The sequence below is a fragment of the Patella vulgata genome, chromosome 1, assembly GCF_932274485.2.
Source record: "Patella vulgata chromosome 1, xgPatVulg1.2, whole genome shotgun sequence".
Taxonomy (NCBI): domain Eukaryota; kingdom Metazoa; phylum Mollusca; class Gastropoda; family Patellidae; genus Patella; species Patella vulgata.
Window position 1 is genome coordinate 49,829,906 of NC_065879.2, and position 20,612 is coordinate 49,850,517.

The 20,612-nt window shown below is 34.8% G+C and overlaps 1 long non-coding RNA gene across 2 annotated transcripts in view; it reads left to right on the plus strand.

Annotated features, from left to right (window-relative positions):
- The first annotated feature begins 1,140 nt into the window (after window positions 1–1,140).
- The window catches only part of LOC130013671 (uncharacterized), a 91,269-nt gene continuing 71,797 nt past the window's right edge, over window positions 1,141–20,612 (plus strand). For both annotated transcript variants that reach the window (XR_008788884.1, XR_008788883.1), the window contains exon 1: window positions 1,141–1,346. This is a non-coding gene — a long non-coding RNA (uncharacterized LOC130013671). The remainder of the gene's footprint in view (window positions 1,347–20,612) is intronic.

Consider the following 20,612-nt stretch of genomic DNA (forward strand, 5'->3'; position numbering starts at 1 on the left):
TAATTACCTATCAGAATATATATAGTTGAATGCTCAGAATTTTGTACGAAGATCCGAATTTTGACACGGAATATTAAATGTCTTTCCCTATAAAATATTGAAACATTGGCAGTTTTCGGGTTGAGAGCGCTCCCCTTTAATATGATTACGCCAACTATTACTAATAATATTTGGAAAGCTTATTTAATTACCTTTCAGAATATATTTAGTTGGATCATCAGAATTTTGTACGACGGACTGAATTTTGACTCGGGATATTAACTGTCTTTCCTTTTAAAATATTCTTACAAATTGACTATGTTTAGGATGAGAGCGCACCTCTTTAATGTGATTGTGCCAACTTCTACTAATAATATTTGGAAAGCTTACTTAATTATCCTTCAGAATATATGTAGTTGGGTGTTCAAAGTTTTGTACGATGGTTCGAATTGTTACTGGGAATATTAGACCGGTCTTTCACATTAAAATAATGAAAAATTGGTGACGTTTAGGATGAGAGTGCACCCCTTTAATATGATCGTGCCAACTTTTATGAATTATATTTGGAAAGCTTATTTTATTACCTTTCAGGTCATATGTAGTAGATGCTAAGAATTTTGTGCGAGAATCCAAAATTACACCTCAATTCAGAGCTAAAAGAATAGCTTAATACTGTAGTAGTGTACGGTATAATATATTCTACTTTCATTTTATACATGTAACGTTGGATTTTATTGGTTGATAAATATAGATGAGTTTGGGCGATTCTGGTCTTTATTCTGAATAGGTTACCAACGAAACGGTTGCCAGCTCGACCGGTCGAATCTGCCGCTAGAGGTTGCCAATTTGTATAGCACACAAAGCTAGGATTTGCACAAAATTCTATGTGTACAATTATGATATGAAAAGAGATCGAAAAAGTTCAGTTGTCTTGTACTGTTGTAGGCTTGATGGAATATATCAATATTGCAAAGTCTACTTTCAGTTTTTGCTGTACGTCTAGTCATACTTTTTTCGAAAGTTTGTTTATAATAATGATAATGCAGGCAGTGAAATATATTATTCCATACATATAATTAAATATTAGACATAAAGGCTATAGCTTAACTAGCACAAACAATGTAAAATTATATGAAGCGGTCTGAAACCAGAATTGTCAGAAAAGAGTGTAAATCGGATTTTATTTCCGTCACAGTTCTAAATCATGGGAGTAGGCTATTAAATTATCGAAGGAAGGATATTAAGCCTATTTCTGTTCAGAAAATATGTCTAATCAAAGACGGTTTGCCAAAAACCGTCAAGACCCAGGTGCCGCTGCTGCAATCCGAGAAAATGTTGCTTCCGCAATGAGACAAAGTGCCATTCAGGTGAGTGCCGCAAGAATAAGCTGGGTTGAGTAGAGATAAAGTAAATTTGAACTCTCACCATCAGTGCAATGTTCAAATCAAAATTTCTCTTAAGACTTAGATTCGCAGTAACAACAGAAAATGCCCACCGATGGCCGAAGTCGTATGGAAGGGTATCGCTGCCAATATTAAAATGCTCTGCGACAATGTCTTTTCTATTGATTATATGTAAAATGTACAATGTACAAAGTCATAATACCGGTATTGATAAAGTCAAAATATCTCTAAGGCAAGAGTTAAATGTAAAACTTCAAATATTAAGTGTTAAATGACAATTGTTTTGTGGGAAAATGATTTATTTGAGTTGTCTACATTTTACATTTCTCTCATTACATTTTACATTTGCTCTCTGCCATGGCAGGGGCTAAATACCACGCTTCAAAATACCACGCTCGCCTTACTGCTTCTAAGTTCTATAGAAACGAAACGTGGTACGCTGCTTCGGTACCACTTACTATTTAATTATAGGGATTTTACATTAATTACAGCTAATTTTTCATAATATGTTGATCATTTAATCAATTTTGATGTTTTTATAGGCTATATTTATACTTTATCTTAAAATAAATTATAATACAGATAGCCGATCGGTTGGTTGATGCAGACGGTTAATAATACGGTGTAACCGTTATTATACCCAATTTAAAAAGACCCTACGTGGTACATTGGAATATTAGATATGTGTAGATATGAAACAAAACGTGGCAGGTAAAAATTAACGTGATATAAAAAAAAAATGGGGACGATAAGAAAGAACCATAAGTTGATATTTAAAAAAAAAATATGATGTAATAGAATCCGGGGCTGCGAGAGCCGTGTACCACGCTTACTTGTGCTATAGATACAAACGGAACGTGGTACGCGACTTCGGTACCACGTCTTTTTTATTTATTTGTAGCAAAATTTGCAAATTGTGTTGATTATTTATCCCATTTTCATGTTTTTATATGCCATATTTACACTTTATGTTAAAATTAATTATAATACAGATAACCGATCGGTCGGTTAATGATCATACGGTTAATAATACTGTGTAAAAGCTATTATACTATACCCTGCTTAAAAAGACCTTACGTGGTATATTGGAAATGAAATGAAATATGGGGTTTAGTTCAACGTCCTACTGTTCTGCTAATGAAGACTGACATACGTCATGCTGTGTTCTGTGAGGGAAATATATTATCCACATATTTTATCATACCACCTTTTCACCTGCCGCGTTTTGTGTCATATCTCTACCCAATATACCACGTAGGACCTTTTAAAATGTGGTACAATGTGTGGCCTGTAAAGACTAAAAGACATCAAAATGGATTAGATAATCAACATAATTTGCAAACTAGAACTGCGATGCAGTAATGACGGGTTTCACCGGTGCCACGTTACCCTAAACATGCCACGTCCGGTATCAATGAAACCATTAAACAGGTTTCCACATAAGCATTGCACACATCAAATAAAATGGACGCCGAATCAACCAAATCCAGCAATATCAATTCATTTTATACATTTGTTACATGTAATTGTACAGTACTTCCGGTGATAATGAAAATGTTCAATTAGTTTTATGAAATCAGAAATGGCATAAGGCATCACATGGTGAAAATTTGATGTAAATCGAATAATAATTGCCACTTTTATAGACCAAAAACCTTGAAAAGTGACTTGTAGAAAATCGTCTATTTCTCTGCAACCGTTCAAGTAAGAAACCATTTTCTGGTATCTGTATGATCATATGGGTTCAATCTATTTGCTGATTGGAATCAAATATCATAATTGTAAAAACATTACAAATCAGACTCATTTGAATAAAGTATCTGTTTTGAAGGCTAAAAATACAGTTTTTGCCATAATGACGTTACTTCCGGCGATAATGAACATCTTAAATTACTTGTATGAAATCGTAAATGGCATTAGGTATCCCACAGTTAAAATTTCATGAAAATAAATCTAATAATAATTGACACTTTTATGGACAAAAAACCTTGAAAAGTGACCTGTTGAAAATTGCCTATTTCTCCGCAACTGAACAAGTTAGAAACCATTTTGTGATATCTATATGATCGTATGGGTCCATTCTTTTAGTTAATTAGAATCAAATATCAAAATCTTAAACAAACAACAAATACGACTCATTTGAATAAATTATTTGTTTCGATGGCTATAAATACAGTTTTTGTCCAAATTTCGTCATTTCCAGTGACATTGAAAATGTTAAATTGAGTTGAACTAGTCACAATTGACATTATGCATCAAATGGTTTCACTTTTATGAAAATCCAATAATAATTGACTCTTTTACAGGTACAATAGCGTAAAGAGTGACTCATGCAAAATTGACCACTTCTCGGCAACTGCGCATATTACAAATTAATTTTCACATACATTCTCTTCGTATAGATTATTGCTACGAGTTTATGAAAGTTACGAAGTAATATTTTAAAATATGAAAACGCTGGATGGGTTGTAAATAGCTTAATTTTACACCTTTTTTCACCTTTTAATCGAAATAGCCCGAAAACGGAATCGAAATTAAAAAAACTGGGCCGAGCATTTTGTGCGCCTTTAAAGGGCGCACCCTTTCAGTTATACCAGAAGTGGTACCTAACTGTCAAAATTGTAGTTTTTGGTAAAATTACGCCACTTCCGGTGCCGACAGATAACTCTTTCGGTAACAAAAAAAATGGCAATTGAGACAACGGAGCATATGAACTTTGTTTTATACAAATTGAACAATAAATAATTAATCTAGGACTGAAAAACTGAATTAGCCAATGGCGGCCAAGGAAAATTACTGAGACAAAAAAAATTCAAATTTTTGCTCAAGTCAGATGACTCATTCATTTTGTGTAAAACACGACTAAAAAAATATTCATAAATAAAAAAGTTGTTTGTAAATAGTTAAATTTTCGAAATTTGGCGCCTAATGTATGCAAAGATTTGCCGAAAATCAAAAATCAAAAGTAGCGTAGCTATGTGCCGTGTAACCGGCTATGCCAAAATGTATCGAAAGTTAAAATCCAACGATTATTGTTAAAATTACTGCAATATTTCTAAAAACGATTGCTTCGATGATTTCGGACATTTCGCATTGTCGCAGAATGTTCAAAATAGCTTTATCCTCTAAGTCACACCCTCTTTTCCAGTAAAACCGAAGAAATCGTAACGATCCGACAAGGAGTTGCTGAGATCTACTCTAAACAAAAGAAGAATAACTAGATCTGCATAGCAGATATCAAAGCTTTCATATAAACTTCAAAAGGGGTTATTAGAATCTATGAATCATCAACCACTCTGACGGATGTAGAAAGGAATATATTGTTACTAAATCTGTTGTACTGTTTCTTGTTATGGTAAAGAAAACATGAATACAACTATGAGATTTGTATAGAATTGGCATTAATCAATATATTTATTGTTTAATACTACATGTATATTATAGATACAAAGTGAATTAAATGAACCCAATTACATGTACTTTATATAAGCAATGTTTTTTTATTCATCGTTACTTTGAAATCACATTATTTTCATTGATGATAAAAAGGTTGTATTTGTACCGAATCCAAAAAGTATGTTGTATGACATTGCATTATCTGTACCCATTATTTATTTGCAAACCAATATACAATGTTTATTTCTACTCCAATATATTTGTTTCAACCCATGATAGTTTATTCACTCTTCTCACTTAAATACAAGAATAACACACGATTAAATTACTGAAACAAGTAATGCTGGTAGATTATAATTTGATATTGTATACCATTTACTCTCTGTTAGATAAGGCGACGTGGTAATCTGTTAGCTAAACATACATGGAAGTATATGTTAGATAACTACAATTTATGATATATTTTAAACCAAGGAAGTGGCCTTTCTAAAAATAAAAAAAAATAAAGGAAAATATATTTCATACAATTGTTATACTGTTACTGTTATCGTGAAGAAACATGATTGTTTATTTAATGTTGTTTATGACAAACATGTAATCATGTACATTTTTTAAATAAGAACAATTATGCTACATGTATGAATAACTCTCAAAAATTATGTTTTCATCAATCCAAGTATTTTTTTATTTGTATTACTTGATTTATACTGAATAAAGATTACACAAACATACAAAATGGTGTTGGCTGTGTGACTGAATTCCTCGTTGAGAAGTGGTATCGGGTGTCCCATAGAGAAGAAGCAAACCCTCCTTGTGATACACTTGTGAACATTTTAAAAGACCCATTTCGCTGTGTTCCAGAAAAATCCCCATTATAGCTAGTGCATTACATGGTTGTTGTTGGGGGAAAGGTGGGTCTTTTCTATTGGCAACGATTTACTTTTTATAGGCCCACATTGAAATGTGGTCGTATATTGTCGTCGCCCCCCTTTTGCTGTTAATATCCGATTGACTTTAAATTTATACGCAGTGTTTAAGGTCATAAGACGAAGAAGCCTTTGATTTGCTCTGCCCAGGCAACGTTCCTGTGCTCCGATTGCCTTCAAATATGCACAGAATGTACCTTGGGATTCTAGCTATCACATATTAAAAATAGAAGAGTGTTGGATTCCGAGAACGTTCAAAATAAATTCAAAACCCGCCCCCAACAATCAAAGGTTTTTTGCTTAAAAAATTGCCGTATTTTATCGAATTTTTATTGTTCTTGATATCTGAGGATTTTTCTCAATTTAGTATGTGATAAATATCATCGCGGCGCAGCCAACCGCTAGAAATTCAAGAGATTTGGATGCCTCAGCAGTCAAAAAAGGTCAAAATAGGCGATTTCGGTTTCTAGTGTCGATACATCGTTACGGTCATTTTAAAAAATTGTCTTTTAAGGATAATGTGTATAGTACCAGTACCTATCACATACGGAAGAGGCGATAAAATCTCTTTGCATTTGCAATTTCAAAATTAATTAAAACCAATATTAAATTCCGAAAATCGTTTTTTTGCTAAAACTTTTTTTTTTTTAATCGGATCAAAATGGGAGTAAGGCACAGAGTCCGGGGTGGTAATGGGCGTATTGTGTCCAAATTTCATGGTTTTCGGACAATCGGTGCCGGTGTCACGGCGAAATTCCACTTTTTTCCCCTCATGGAAGCCGTAAATTGACTTGAAGCCAGGGTCCTTGAAGTTGTACAGCTGCACCCGGTGACCGATATTTATTTAACGGGGAATAAGTGATAATTCATATTATAGCAGTAAATAATTAAAATATTTCATAGGGATTATAATAATATCTATATCTTGTCTGGGTACAGGGTTAAAACCAATATTAAATTCCGAAAATCGTTTTTTTGCTAAAACTCTTTTTTTTTAATGGGATCAAAATGGGGGTAAGGCACAGAGTCCGGGGTGGTAATGGACGTATTGTGTCCAAATTTCATGGTTTTCGGACAATCGGTGCCGGTGTCACGGCGAAATTCCACTTTTTTCCCCTCATGGAAGCCGTAAATTGACTTAGAAAAAAAACGACGAAAGGCAGGTGACAAGAACAAACGACTTGAACGAATGCAGGTATCACCTTGAAATTTTCAGGGTACCTAGGTACCAACGTGAAAAGTTGCTCGCCGGAATTTAGTACTCATGGTACCTTTGGTTCCAGCGTAGCGCATGCACGAAGTCAAATCCAGCTAAACTCGAAAACAACCTTGTCGGCACGGAAAACATCAAAGGAGAAATTCGAATAAAAAATGATACAATGATTTCACACAACAGGCCAGCTATTAGCCTCTCGATTGACAAGAGTTTCATCGCCCTCCATTCATTATAACCAATGTCATCGTGCCCTAAAGAATCAACAAATCAGCTTGCTTATCTCTGCTTACCCTAGGCAAAAAATGCTCATCTTTGAACTCAATCATGACATTGACCTAGTGAACGCCTACACCAAGTTTGAACATTCTAGCTTAATTAGAAGGAGAGTTCTTGTGTTCCAAAGTCCCGGCCCTTCAAATTGCTTCTATTTTTCATTTTCAATTCAAAATGGTGACCATCACGTGACCGAAATCAAAATTCTGATCCGATAGATTTTTAGGTATTCCTTCCAGGATTCCGAAAATATGACGCCCGAGTCTGTAAGTAAAATAGCAAAAAAGCCTTTTTGATTTTTCACGTTTAAAGATGGTGGCACTTCCGGTTCGATCGACAAACTCCATATTTTGTGTACGAATCAGTAATTACTTGTCTAGTATCGAATTTTTTTTTTAGGTCATTCTGACCTATATTTCGACGATTTTTTTGAAAACTTTGATCCTTAATTTCACCAAGGGGAGATAATTTAGAAAATTTCCAAGGACATCATTGAAGTCGCATTGGCAAGATCTACTAACATTCTAAATTTCACGAAAATCGCACAACTATTAAAGAAGTTGTCAAATTGGTAATAACTTCCGGTTCGAAATGACAGCGACGAATTTTCGAAATGCCAAAATCCGAAATTGCAGATTTGAAGTAAATGTTTCAAGATACTCAAAGAAAAAAGAATTAGTAAAATAGGTCAAATAGTCACAAAGTTACAGCATTGTAGGTCAAATGCATTCCTTCGTAAAATTCGGTGATTTCGGATCGTAAAACGTTTTGAAAATATATTTAATCAACAGCCACCACCCATTTTTGGGGGGATAGGTAAAAGTTTCAGAACGATCCTATGGTTAGATTCTGAGAAATCCGATTTGTGGACAAAACACAAAAAAAAAATAACAATAATAATCTTAACAGAAACAATAAGCTTTCATATGTAATATGAAAGCTTAATAATAACTAGATCTGCTACTGTCCCATGCAGATATGAAAGCTTTCATATTCATCGTCACGTGACATGGATTATATCAAGTATCTTAAAAGAAAAAAGAACAACAAAAAATAATTATCAATATGGGTGAAAAAGTCGCGAAGTTACAAGTCTAAATATAGTGAGAAACATTGCACCCGGGCAACAAAATAATCTGAAAACTAAAGGGAAATAACTGAGACTTGGATTGCTGTAATCTGAATGACTTTCCGTTCCAGAAGTTTCAGAAAAATGGATCAAGCCGTTTAAAAACGGGACGGATGAGAACATGAAACGAAAATGGCGGGAAAGAACTAAAAAGTGGCAGGAAAATATCAAAAAAATAAATGAAATAACTTTGAACGGAACTAATATTTTTTGAATCAGATTGACTTTAGCTGTTCGAATATTTAGGTTAAATTTGTAAATTTTGAAAATTTAAGGCATAAATTGTCCTGCAAACAACTTTGTCGGCACGTAAAAGGTCAAAGGCGAAATACGAAATTTTGAAAATTTTCAAACACCAAAAATCGATCTTGATCCCGAGCTATCCTGAAATGCATTAATTTCAGAAATAAGAGCGCATTGAACATATTACGGCCTATTGTGTTTATTTTCACGTTCTGTTCATGTGGATTTTTCACTGTTCTTCATATTCAATTCCAAATGGAGACCATCAGTTGACCGAAAATCTTTTTTTTTTTGTGCTAAAACTCTTTTTTTTTAATCGGATCAAAATGGGAGTAAGGCACAAAGTCCGGGGTGGTAATGGGCGTATTGTGTCCAAATTTCATGGTTTTCGGACAATCGGCGCCGGTGTCGTGGCGAAATTCCACTTTTTTCGCAATTACTAAAGCCAAAAATGGCGGAAAACGCCGAACGACAGGAATCGCATGAAGAACAAATGAGCTGAACAAATGCAGGTATCGCCTTGAATTTTTCAGGGCACCTAGGTACCAACGTGAAATGTTCCTCGCCGGAATTTGGTAGTCATGGTACCTTTGGTTCCAGCGTGGCGCATGCGCGAAGTCAAAAGAAATTAAGGTCGATTTTGGAATTTTGGGTATATTTCGGAGTGGTTTGGTATGTGAAGATGGATCAGGGACCCAGATGGATCTAAGATGGCGGTCATAATACAATATCATAATACTTTATGTACCCCCGGGAAAATGGCCACCGCTCGCCCACCATGGGTCGGGCCCTAAAATTTCTTGTTTGGAATTGTGCTTGGGACCATAAGCCAGATACCCGGTGAGTTTCAAGTTGGTGTGCACGATAGTAGGGTTGTGACGCGCATGCGCGGGTCTACACTCGAAAACAACCTTGTCGGCACGGAAAACATCAAAGGCGAAATTCGAATTTTTGAAATATTCAAATACCAAACATTCGACCTGTATCCCGGCTATCCTGAAATGTATTAATTTCAGAAATAGGAGACGTATTGAACATACTATGCCCTATTGTGTTTGTTTAGAAGACCGTAAATGTCGATTTTTAGCTATTTTTCATATTCACTTCAAAATGGCGGCCATCAGTTGACCTAAATCAAAACTCTGCTCTGAACGTTTTTTAGGCATTCCTTCAGGGATTCAGAAAATATAACTCCCATGTCTGTAAGTGCAAAATCGCAAAATTTATTAAGACTTTTCACGTTTCAAGATGGTGGCATTTCCGGTTCGATCGACAAACTCCATATTTTGTATATGAATCAGTAGTTACTTGTCTAGTATCGAAAAAAAAAATTAGGTCATTCTGACCTATATTTCGATGATTTTTTTGAAAATTTTGATCCTTAATTTCATTAAGGGGAGATAATTTAGCAAATTTCTAATCATATTTTTGAAGTCGCATCGGTAAGGTCTACTTACATGCTAAATTTCATGAAAATCGTACAACTATTAAAGAAGTGGTCAAATTGGTCATGAATATGGGTTCGAAATCACTGCGACGAATTTTCGAAATTCGAAAGTCTGAATCTGCAGGTTTGAAGTAATTGTCTCAAGGTACTCAAAGAAAAAAGATTTAGTAAAATAGGTCAAATAGTCACAAAGTTACAGCATTGTAGGTCAAATAGTCACAAAGTTACAGCATTGTAGGTCAAATGCATTCGTTCGTTAAATTCGGTGATTTCGGATGCGTAAAACGTTTTGAAAATATATTTAATCAACAGCCACCACCCATTTTTGGGGGGATAGGTAAAAGTTTCAGAAAGATCCTATGGTTAGATTCTGAGAAATCCGATTTGTGGATAAAACACAAAAAAAAAAATAATAATAATAATCTTAACAGAAACAATAAGCTTTCATATGTGAAAGCTTTTAAAATAAGAATAATAATTTTAACAAAAACAATAGTGTTTCACACAAGCTACGCAGTGTGAAACCCTAAATAGGCCAAAGTCGCGTACCACGTTCCGTTTGCATAGAAGTAGTAAGGCGGGCGTGGTATCGTTATCTAAGCCTCGGATACTATTGTAGCCTACCACGTTAATATATAGACTTAGATACCGATCGAGATAACCGTACCATGCCCGACTTACTGCTTCCATACAACTGAAACGTGGTATACTCGCGGTTATCTCTTATACCATGTTTTTTGTACCGAAGTCGCGTACCACGTTGTACTTTTGCATCATCCTCATATTTTATTTACCGGTTACGTTACCAAAGCCGCGTACCACGTTTCCGTTGTATACAAGCAGTAAGGTGAGCGTGGTACGGTTATCCCAGCCCCGGATTGTATTATACAACTTTTTTAAACGGAACGTGGTACGCGACTTCGGTACAAAAAAACGTGGTATAATAGAACCCGAGACTAAGATAACCCTATTACTCCCGCCTTACTGCTTCTATACAACTGAAACGTGGTATTCTCGCCTTACTGCTCCAATGCAAATGAAGCGTGGTACAAGACCCTATACGTGATATATTGGACTATTGGCTAGATATGAAACATAACGTGACAGGTAAAAACGTGGTATAATAAAATATGAGGATGATGCGAAAGTACAATGAGTTGATAAGTAAAAAAAAACGTGGTAGGCTACAATAGTATCCGAGGCTGAGATAACGATACCACGCCCGCCTTACTCCTTCTATGCAAACGAAACGTGGTACGCGACTTTGGCTTATTTTGCAAATTATGTTGATAATCTAATCCATTTTGATGTCTTTTAGTCTTTACAGGCCACACACTGTACCACATTTTAAAAGATCCTACGTGGTATATTGGGTAGATATGAAACAAAACGTGACAGGTGAAAATTGGGGGTATGATAAAATATGTGGATAATACGAGAGTACCATGAGTTGAAAGTTGAAAAAAAAAGGAGGTACAACAGAATCCGGGGGTGAGATAATCGTACCACGTTCGCCTTACTGGCTCTATATAAACAGAACGTGGTACGCGACATCGGTACAAAAACCATAATAATATAGAATTCGATACTGATCGAGATCACAGTACCACACCCGCCTTACTGCTTCTATACAACTGAAACGACATCGGTACAAAAACCATAATAATGTAGAATTCGATACTGATCGAGATCACAGTACCACACCCGCCTTACTGCTTCTATACAACTGAAACGTGGTATACTCGCGGTTACCACGTTTTTTGTACCGAAGTCGCGTACCACGTTTCGTTTGTATAGAACCAGTAAAACGGGCTTCCTACAATTATCTCAGCCCCTGATTGTTTTATACCACTTTTTTTTAATCATCAACTCATGGTAGATTGGGTAGATATGAAACAAAACGTGGCAGGTAAAAACGGGGTATAAAAATATGTGGATGATACGAGAGTACCATGAGTTGATAGTAAAAAAAAAGTGGTATAATACAATCCGGGGCTGAGATAACTCTACCACGCTCGCCTTACTGCTTGTATACAACGGAAACGTGGTACGCGGCTTTGGTACCAAATGCCTTTTAATTCGAGGCTGAGATAACTGTAGCCTACAATTTGTCAACTTGTGTAAAACGATTTGATCCTATTATAGCCATGACACTTTGACATGAATTTCGACTGAAAAGGGACTTAAAATTCGGTAGGAAACTGGTTGTTGAATGCCGCCTTTTTCCTAATGGCACTCTTCTGAAGTAGCTTAACCATTTCAACCCGCGAGTTTGTTGTGTGTTTGTGAAATAGCTTTATTTAACGTCCAATTGTTGTAATCCTTATATTGTTTTATACCACGTTTACCACTTTTTAAATGGGGTACAGTACATGGCCTATAAAAACATCAAAATGGGTTAAATAATCAACATAGTCTGCAAAATAAGCGAAAGTCGCGTACCACGTTTCGTTTGTAAAGAAGCAGTAGGGCAAGCGTGGTACTCTTATCTCAGCTTCGGATTCTATTGTACCACTTTTTTTTTTTACTTATCCACTCATTGCACTTTCGTATCATCCTCATATTTTATTATACCACGTTTTTACCTGCCACGTTTTGTTTCATATCAAGCCAATAGCCCAATATACCACTTAGGGTCTGTTTAAGTGGGGTATAGTACAATAACTTTTACACAGTACAAGTATTATTAACCGTATGATTATTAACCGAACAATCGACTATCTGTCATGTAATTTATTTTAACATAAAGTGTAAATATAGCCTATAAAAACATCAAAATGGATTAAATACTCAACACAATTTGCAAAGTCTTCTTCAAATAATGTAAAATCTCTATAATTAAAAGCACGTGGTACCAAAGCCGCGTACCACGTTTCATTTGTATTGGAGCAGTAAGGCGAGTATACCACGTTTCAGTTTATAGAAGCAGTAAGGTGGGCGTGGTACGGTTATCTGGATCAGTATTGAATTCTAGTATACTATATACCACGTTTTTTGTACCGAAGTCGCGTACCACGTTCAGTTTGTATAGAACTAGTAAGGCGAGTGTGGTACGATTATCATTATCCCAGTCTCGTATTCTTTTATATCACGTTTTTTGTACCGAAGTCGCATACCACGTTCCGTTTGTATAAAACCAGTAAGGCGAGCGTGGTACGGTTATCTCAGCTCTAAATTCTATTATACCAGTAAGGCGAGCATATCACGTTTCCGTTGCACAGAAGTAGTGCGAGCGTGGTACGATTATCTCAGTCTCATATTCTATTATACCAGTAAGGTGAGCATACCACGTTTCCGTTACATAGAAGTAAGGCGAGCGTGGTACGATTATCTCAGTCTCATATTCTATTATACCAGTAAGGTGAGCAAATCACGTTTCCGTTACATAGAAGTAAGGCAAGCGTGTTACAATTATCTCAGTCTCGTATTCTATTATACCCGTTTTTTGTACCGAAGTCGCGTGCCACGTTCCGTTTGTATAGAACCAGTAAGGCGAGCGTAGTACGGTTATCTCAGCTCTGGATTCTATTATACCAGTAAGGCGAGCATACCACGTTTCCATTGCATAGAAGTTGGGCGAGCGTGGTACGGTTATTTCAGCCCCGGGTTCTATTATACCACTTTTTTATTAACTATTAACTCACAGCACTCTCGTATCATCCACATATTTTATATCTACCCAATATACCACGTATGGTCTTTTTAAATGGGGTGCAGTATAATAGCCTTTAAAAACATCAAAATGGATTAAATAATCAACATAATTTGCCAAAGTCGCGTACCACATTTCGTTTGTATAGAAGCAGTAAGCGAACGTGGTACTGTTATCTCAGCCTTTGATTCTACTGTACCACGTTTTTTTAACTTATCAACTCATTGCACTTTCGTATCATCCTATTTTATTGTACCACGTTTTTATCTGCTACGGTTTGTTTCATATCTAACAAGTAGTCCAATATACCACGTAGGGTCTTTTTAAATGGGTTACAATAAATTTTACACCGTACCTAAATGGCGATTATTTTAACCGAACGATCAACTGTCTGAATTAGATTATATTAAACATTAAATGTCAATATCATCTATAAATAGTATAAAACATCGAAATTCATTAAATAATTATTGTAATTTACAAAATTAGCTTTTAATAAGGTAAAATCACCAAAATTATAAAGTACGTGGTACCAAAATCTCGTACCACGTTACATTTGTATAGAAGTAATAGGGACGAGCGTGGTATTTTGGAACGAAGTATTTAGCCACTGCCCTCTTCCACATCCCATTTGTCCTTCACGCATTCTACATAGCATGTTTCGCACAGCATCAACTTGCATATGCAAATGTAGGATACCACATGACTTATTAACATATACGGAAACCTGGCACACTATAAGCCAGAACAAGGATATTCACGACACTATAACAGGAAATCAGCCTAGCACACAATAAAAATTTACTCACCTTGACACTTTGGATGGCACTTTATGATGATTACTGGGGGTGGACTGTGCAATGTCCAAATACGAAATTTCAGGTATCATGTTACATATTAGTGAAAATCACATTCATTTCTGTTTGTAAATATGTAAATAGTTTTCTGGTACAATCGTATTTTCATAATTTAAATCCAATAAATATCACACTATTAAAGGGGTATTCATGTAAAAATACTGGTCTAAATACGAAATTCCAGATACCATGTTAAGTATCACTGATTGCTCTTTTCAAATATCCCCAAAAAATTTCTGGCACATTCATATTTGCTTAACTTTACAAAATAAGATTAAAGTTGAAGTGAAGGAAGGGGGGGGGGGAACTAAGCTAAACTAAAATAAAGATACAGGGTTTAATCAAAAATTCTCTATTTCCATAGTAAAAGATGTATAGTCATTCCTCTCTTTAAATATATTATTTATTTGTTGGGCACAATGCTTATATATTGTTGTTTTTTTAATGGATCAAAGTAGGCTACTCAACTTTGTTTATAGAGAGACCGGAAAGAGTGTGGGTGTTTAAAATATAAAAATACGGGTATTAATACGAAATTCCAGTTATTGTGTTATAAATTACTGGAAAGTATGTTTCTTTGGCTGCTTGAATCTATCAATTATTTCTGGCACATTCAAAATTACGCACGGTCGTCTAGATAGTTTCTTATAGTGTGCCAGATTGATATCTTTTGTCGTGCAGTGAATATCCTTATAGTGTGCTTGTGTCGGGTTTCCATATATGTTAATAAGTCACGTGATATCCTACATTTGCATATGCAAGTTGATGCTGTGCGAAAGTTGCCATGTTTACATATAATCAATGGAAACGACATTGTCGCAGAGCATTTAATATTGGCTTCGATACCCTTCCATAAAGTCAACAACAATACTGGTAGTCTGCAACATGAGAATCCAAGCTGATTCAGCGATTGGGACCATGGCTGAATGGGACCAAAAGTCAAAGCTGATTGGGACCCCATTCCAGGTTGATTGGGACCACCACTAGGCTGATTCGGACCACACGGTAAAAAATACTAGAAACTGAGGTTTTCATATTGAATTAAGTTTAAGGGAGTTTTATCTAGGCTATAGTGTGACTATAATTATGTACTTTTATGTAGGCCTACGTAAACTACGTTATTTATGTTTAATTATATTCCATTTTTTTATGTCACAGTTACTATATTAAAGATACATTATGGGAGATTTTAATAGAGAGTTGGCCATTCTTGCTATAACAGTTCAAAAATAGATGATGAAAGAAGAATATATTGAAAATTTCAGTCAAATTACTTTATTCTGAACAAAGTTATAACCATTGTAATTTTTGACTAGAAATCAAGTCTCTCTTCACCGTCTCCGAAAATGGCCGATCGTTTGATTGACAGGCATAATCTTGATTATCAAGTAACGTTTTCAATGGCTGTGGTACCGTTAGCCTATTCGGTTTGAGACAGGGTTGCAATTCAATTCGTATCACATTTATTTTTACTACAAATTAAAAATAAGACTTTTAATATATAATATAGATAAGAAGCGAAAGTTTGAAAGGAATGGACCAAATCAATGAGACATAATTATAGCTGACTTCTTGTTAGCCTGCGTGTACTCTTGTACTGTAACTGGTCGGCCAACGTAACTCCCGAAGCAGACAAATGAAATAGGAAACAGTGATCCAATGGGGCTGCAATTCAACTGGGGTGATGTTAGCTGCGATGTTTATCAATTTCCATAATTTTTCTGTAAGCGCATGTGACAAAAAAGCGTATTATACCGACATCCAAACTCGCATTTTAACCACAACTAAACATAATATCAAGGCCGTATATATCGAACTTTCAATCAAATTGACTGGCATGCGGCCTCACTCAACAGCGACCTCACTTCGTACACTTTACCATTTAGCCTTGATTTAAAATTTCTGGATGTATGACGTCAACGTAACGGTTAATCTCCGTTTACGACGCCATTTAAAAATTTAATCAATCAATGAAATCCTGTTTAAATCCAAACCGAATCCAAGCCATCCGTGAGTCTACAGAGTTGATTTTGTGCTTGTGTAAATAAAGATCTAATTTATAATTTCTATGACATCTTAAGCCTAAATAAAGACTTGCAATAATCAGATTTAGCTCTTGCATAATGTATGTTTAACAGAGATTATCTCATTAATCTTTTGAAAATTATTATATGTTTTATGCAATTTAAACAGACCATTTTTATTTTATAAACTTCATAGCTTGTTTCGGAATCCATTATAGCCTATATATTGTGTGTAATTATACGTAGAAATACTGTTTAAACCAATTTATGCTAATTTCAATAAGTCATACAAATTTGAAAACTAATACTAGCAATACAGCAGCATAACGGAAATCCGAATCCATTATACATATATTGTGTGTAATTATGTTATAGAAACTAGAACTGCGCTGCAGTAATGACGGGTTTCACCGGTGCCACGTTACCCTAAACATATGTCACTTCCGGTACCAATGAAACCATTAAACAGGTTTCCACATAAGCATTGCACACATCAAATAAAATGGACGCCGAATCAACCAAATCCAGCAATATCAATTCATTTTATACATTTGTTACATGTAAGTGTACAGTACTTCCGGTGATAATGAAAATGTTCAATTAGTTTTATGAAATCAGAAATGGCATAAGGCATCACATGGTGAAAATTTGATGTAAATCGAATAATAATTGCCACTTTTATAGACCAAAAACCTTGAAAAGTGACTTGTATAAAACTGTCTATTTCTCTGCAACCGTACAAGTTAGAAACCATTTTCTGGTATCTGTATGATCGTATGGGTTCAATCTATTTGTTGATTGGAATCAAATATCATTATTTTAAAAACATTACAAATCAGACTCATTTGAATAAAATATCTGTTTTGAAGGCTAAAAATACAGTTTTTGCCAAAATGATGTTACTTTCGGTGATAATGAAAATCTTAAATTACTTGTATGAAATTGTCAATGGCATTAGGTATCACACAGTGAAAATTTTATGAAAATTGAAGAATAATTGACACTTTTATGGACCAAAAACCTTGAAAAGTGACCTGTTGAAAATCCCCTATTTCTCCGCAACTGAACAAGTTAAAAACAATTTTGTGAAATCTATATGACCATATGAATTTTATTAATATGTGAATGTAAACCAAAAGTTAAAATTATTAATACATATTAAATAATTCTTGGTTGAAAAAAATATTGATTTTAAAAAGTAAAAATGCATTTTCTGACAAAATGGCGTCACTTCCAATGTCAATTTTAAATTGTAATCAATTTGGTACGACGTATACTTGCTTTTGGAATCAAATGGTGTCACTTTTGTGAAAATCCAATAATAATTGACTAATTTACAGGCAAAATAACGAAAACAGTGACGTATGCAAACTTGCCCGTTTCTAGGTAACTGCTTATATTACAAACTAATTTTAACATACATTTTCTTCATATGGATTATAGCTACAAGTTTATAAAAGTTACGTAGAAATATTTTAAAATCTGAAAAGCCTGAATGGGTTGTAAATAGGTCAATTTTACACCTTTTTTCACCTCTTAATCGAATTTGCTTGAAAATGAAATCGAAATTAAAAAAAACGAGCCCAACATTTTGTGCGCCTTTAAAGGGCACGCTCTTTTAGTTATATCAGTTTTTTTTAAAAAATAATATTTGCTTTCGAAAAATGGTACCTAACTGTCTAAATTGTAGTTTTTGGTAAAATTAAGCCACTTCCGGTGCCGACAGATATCTCTATCATGTCTGGCTGAACTGATTTTCGGCTGGACATTTCAGATTTTCAGCCTGACAAATACTTTATAAAGTATATTAAACCAAAAAACTGTTGAAATTTACTATGTTTATATATATTATTATACATACATTTATTAATAAAATGAATTGATGAGTCACATACAACCTGGAGTTTTAAGTTTTTATATGTATATGGAATACAACTTTATAATTCATATAATAATGTCATTAATCTCTTTGGTGGGGCTGGGGACTAAATCCTAAAAACTCTGATTAAGATTCAAATTTAACTAAAGAATAGACATCTTGAGTTGTCGTAAATGGTTCAGAATCTGCCAAGTCATTTTTGATCCACTTTTCTACGGTTCGTGTTTGTTATTTTCGAACTGGTGACGGCGACGGCCCCCGTTTAGAAGTGTCTTTATGAGAGACATAAGACACATAACAGTCTTTGAATTTTCTGGAACGGTCCCACTAGCCGGGATATCCGTGTCCGAGGGTTGGGAAAAGTAAGAAGTTATTTTATTCGACATGTTTTCACGGCTCTTCTATTTACATTCACATCGGAAGTCCAACAAAGTGAGATATGTTCGTATAAAAAGTCTGTCTACGAGACTCAAATAACCAGTGTAAAAGCCGATTCTCAATATTATGCATTATTTTATCTGCACGCGGCCGAGAGAGATACAATGTATAAATAGTAATATTTTTACTATGACTCGGGTCGTTGATATAACCAGCGTAAAAGAGTCGATTCTAAAAATTATTGAAGAATTTATCTGCACGCGGCCGAGATATAAATAGTAACATTTTCACCATGACTCGGGTCATTGATATGTTTGGTCCTGGACTTTCGAGTCTAATAATAAATAGCGATAGACTCAAATATTTTTGACTTAATGTTTTACAAAAACACGGTCGGACAATTATGTCTGGACGAAAGGCAATTTGGCCTGTCAAAAGTGGTCAATTCGCCCGGACATTGTCTGTGTCCGGACGCTTATTACAGCGCTTGTCCCCAAGTCAGATGACTCGTTAATTTTGTGTAAAACACGACTAAAAAATATTCATAAATAAAAAAGTTTTTTGTAAAAATTTAAATTTTCAAAGTTCGAACGATAAAAGCCATAGATGAATGTTCGAAATTAAAAAATGTGAGATAGCCATTGTCTCGGAAAAGATTCAGGGTTTCCAAAAATGTCTCGTAAACAACGTATTTTCAAAATTCGAACGACAAAAGCCATAGATGAATGTTCGAAATTGAAAAATGTGAGATAGCCATTATCTCGGAATAGATTTGGGGTTTCCGAAAATGTCATTTGTTTAAAAATAGGTAAAGAATTGACGAAACCACAGCCGATTTTCAATTCCGGAAAAAAGTACAAAATTCGATTACTTCCGGTATGCGCAGAAGTTTCAAAATTGTTTTATCAAGTAGCCACCACATGGTTTCCCGATAGAAAATTAGGTTCCAGATCGATATCTGTTTTCGATCATGGAGAAATAGGCTCCCGCGGAAAAAAATAATAATAATAATAATAATTTTAGTAAAAACAATAGAATGTACCTTGGGATTCTAGCTATCACATATTAAAAATAGAAGAGTGTGGGATTCCGAGAACGTTCAAAATAAATTCAAAACCCACCCCCACTCATCCAAGTTTTTTTGCTTAAAAAATTGCCGTATTATATCGAATTTTTATTGTTCTTGATACCTGAGCATTTTCTTCTATTAATATGTGATAAATATCATCGCGGCACAGCCAACCGCTAGAAATTCCAGAGATTTGGACCAGAAGTTTCAGAAAGATCCATTGGACAGTTTCACCTCCCTTATACCATTAGAAGCAGATTAACAGATGTAACGATTTTTCGACTTCTTTTCAAAGATTGTGGCCCTTTTGGACCGTTTATACTATATTGAGGTTTTTAAATTTGGATTCACACCATAGACCACCGTTAGGACTCTAAGTAACAGAAGTTTAAGAAAGGAAATAAGAGAAGTTTTCAAAATAAAAGCGTCTGAATAGGCTCCAAAAAGGAAAATAATAGATTTTCAGCGTTTTTACCATTTAGATCTCATAAGATTGTCCATTGTTCGAACTATCCAATGACACTTTAGTTGTTTTGATTCGGTGAAATCTGGCGTAGTAATCACTTTTTTCGCAAGATCTCCATTTTTTTAATTTTTACGGTTTTTTTTTCTCAAAAAATCTATTATTTATTGCCTATCTCGCGAATTTTTACCATTTAGATGTCATAAGATCGTCCATTGTTCGAACTATCCGATGACACTTTAGTTGTTTTGATTCGGTGAAATCTGACGTAGTAATCA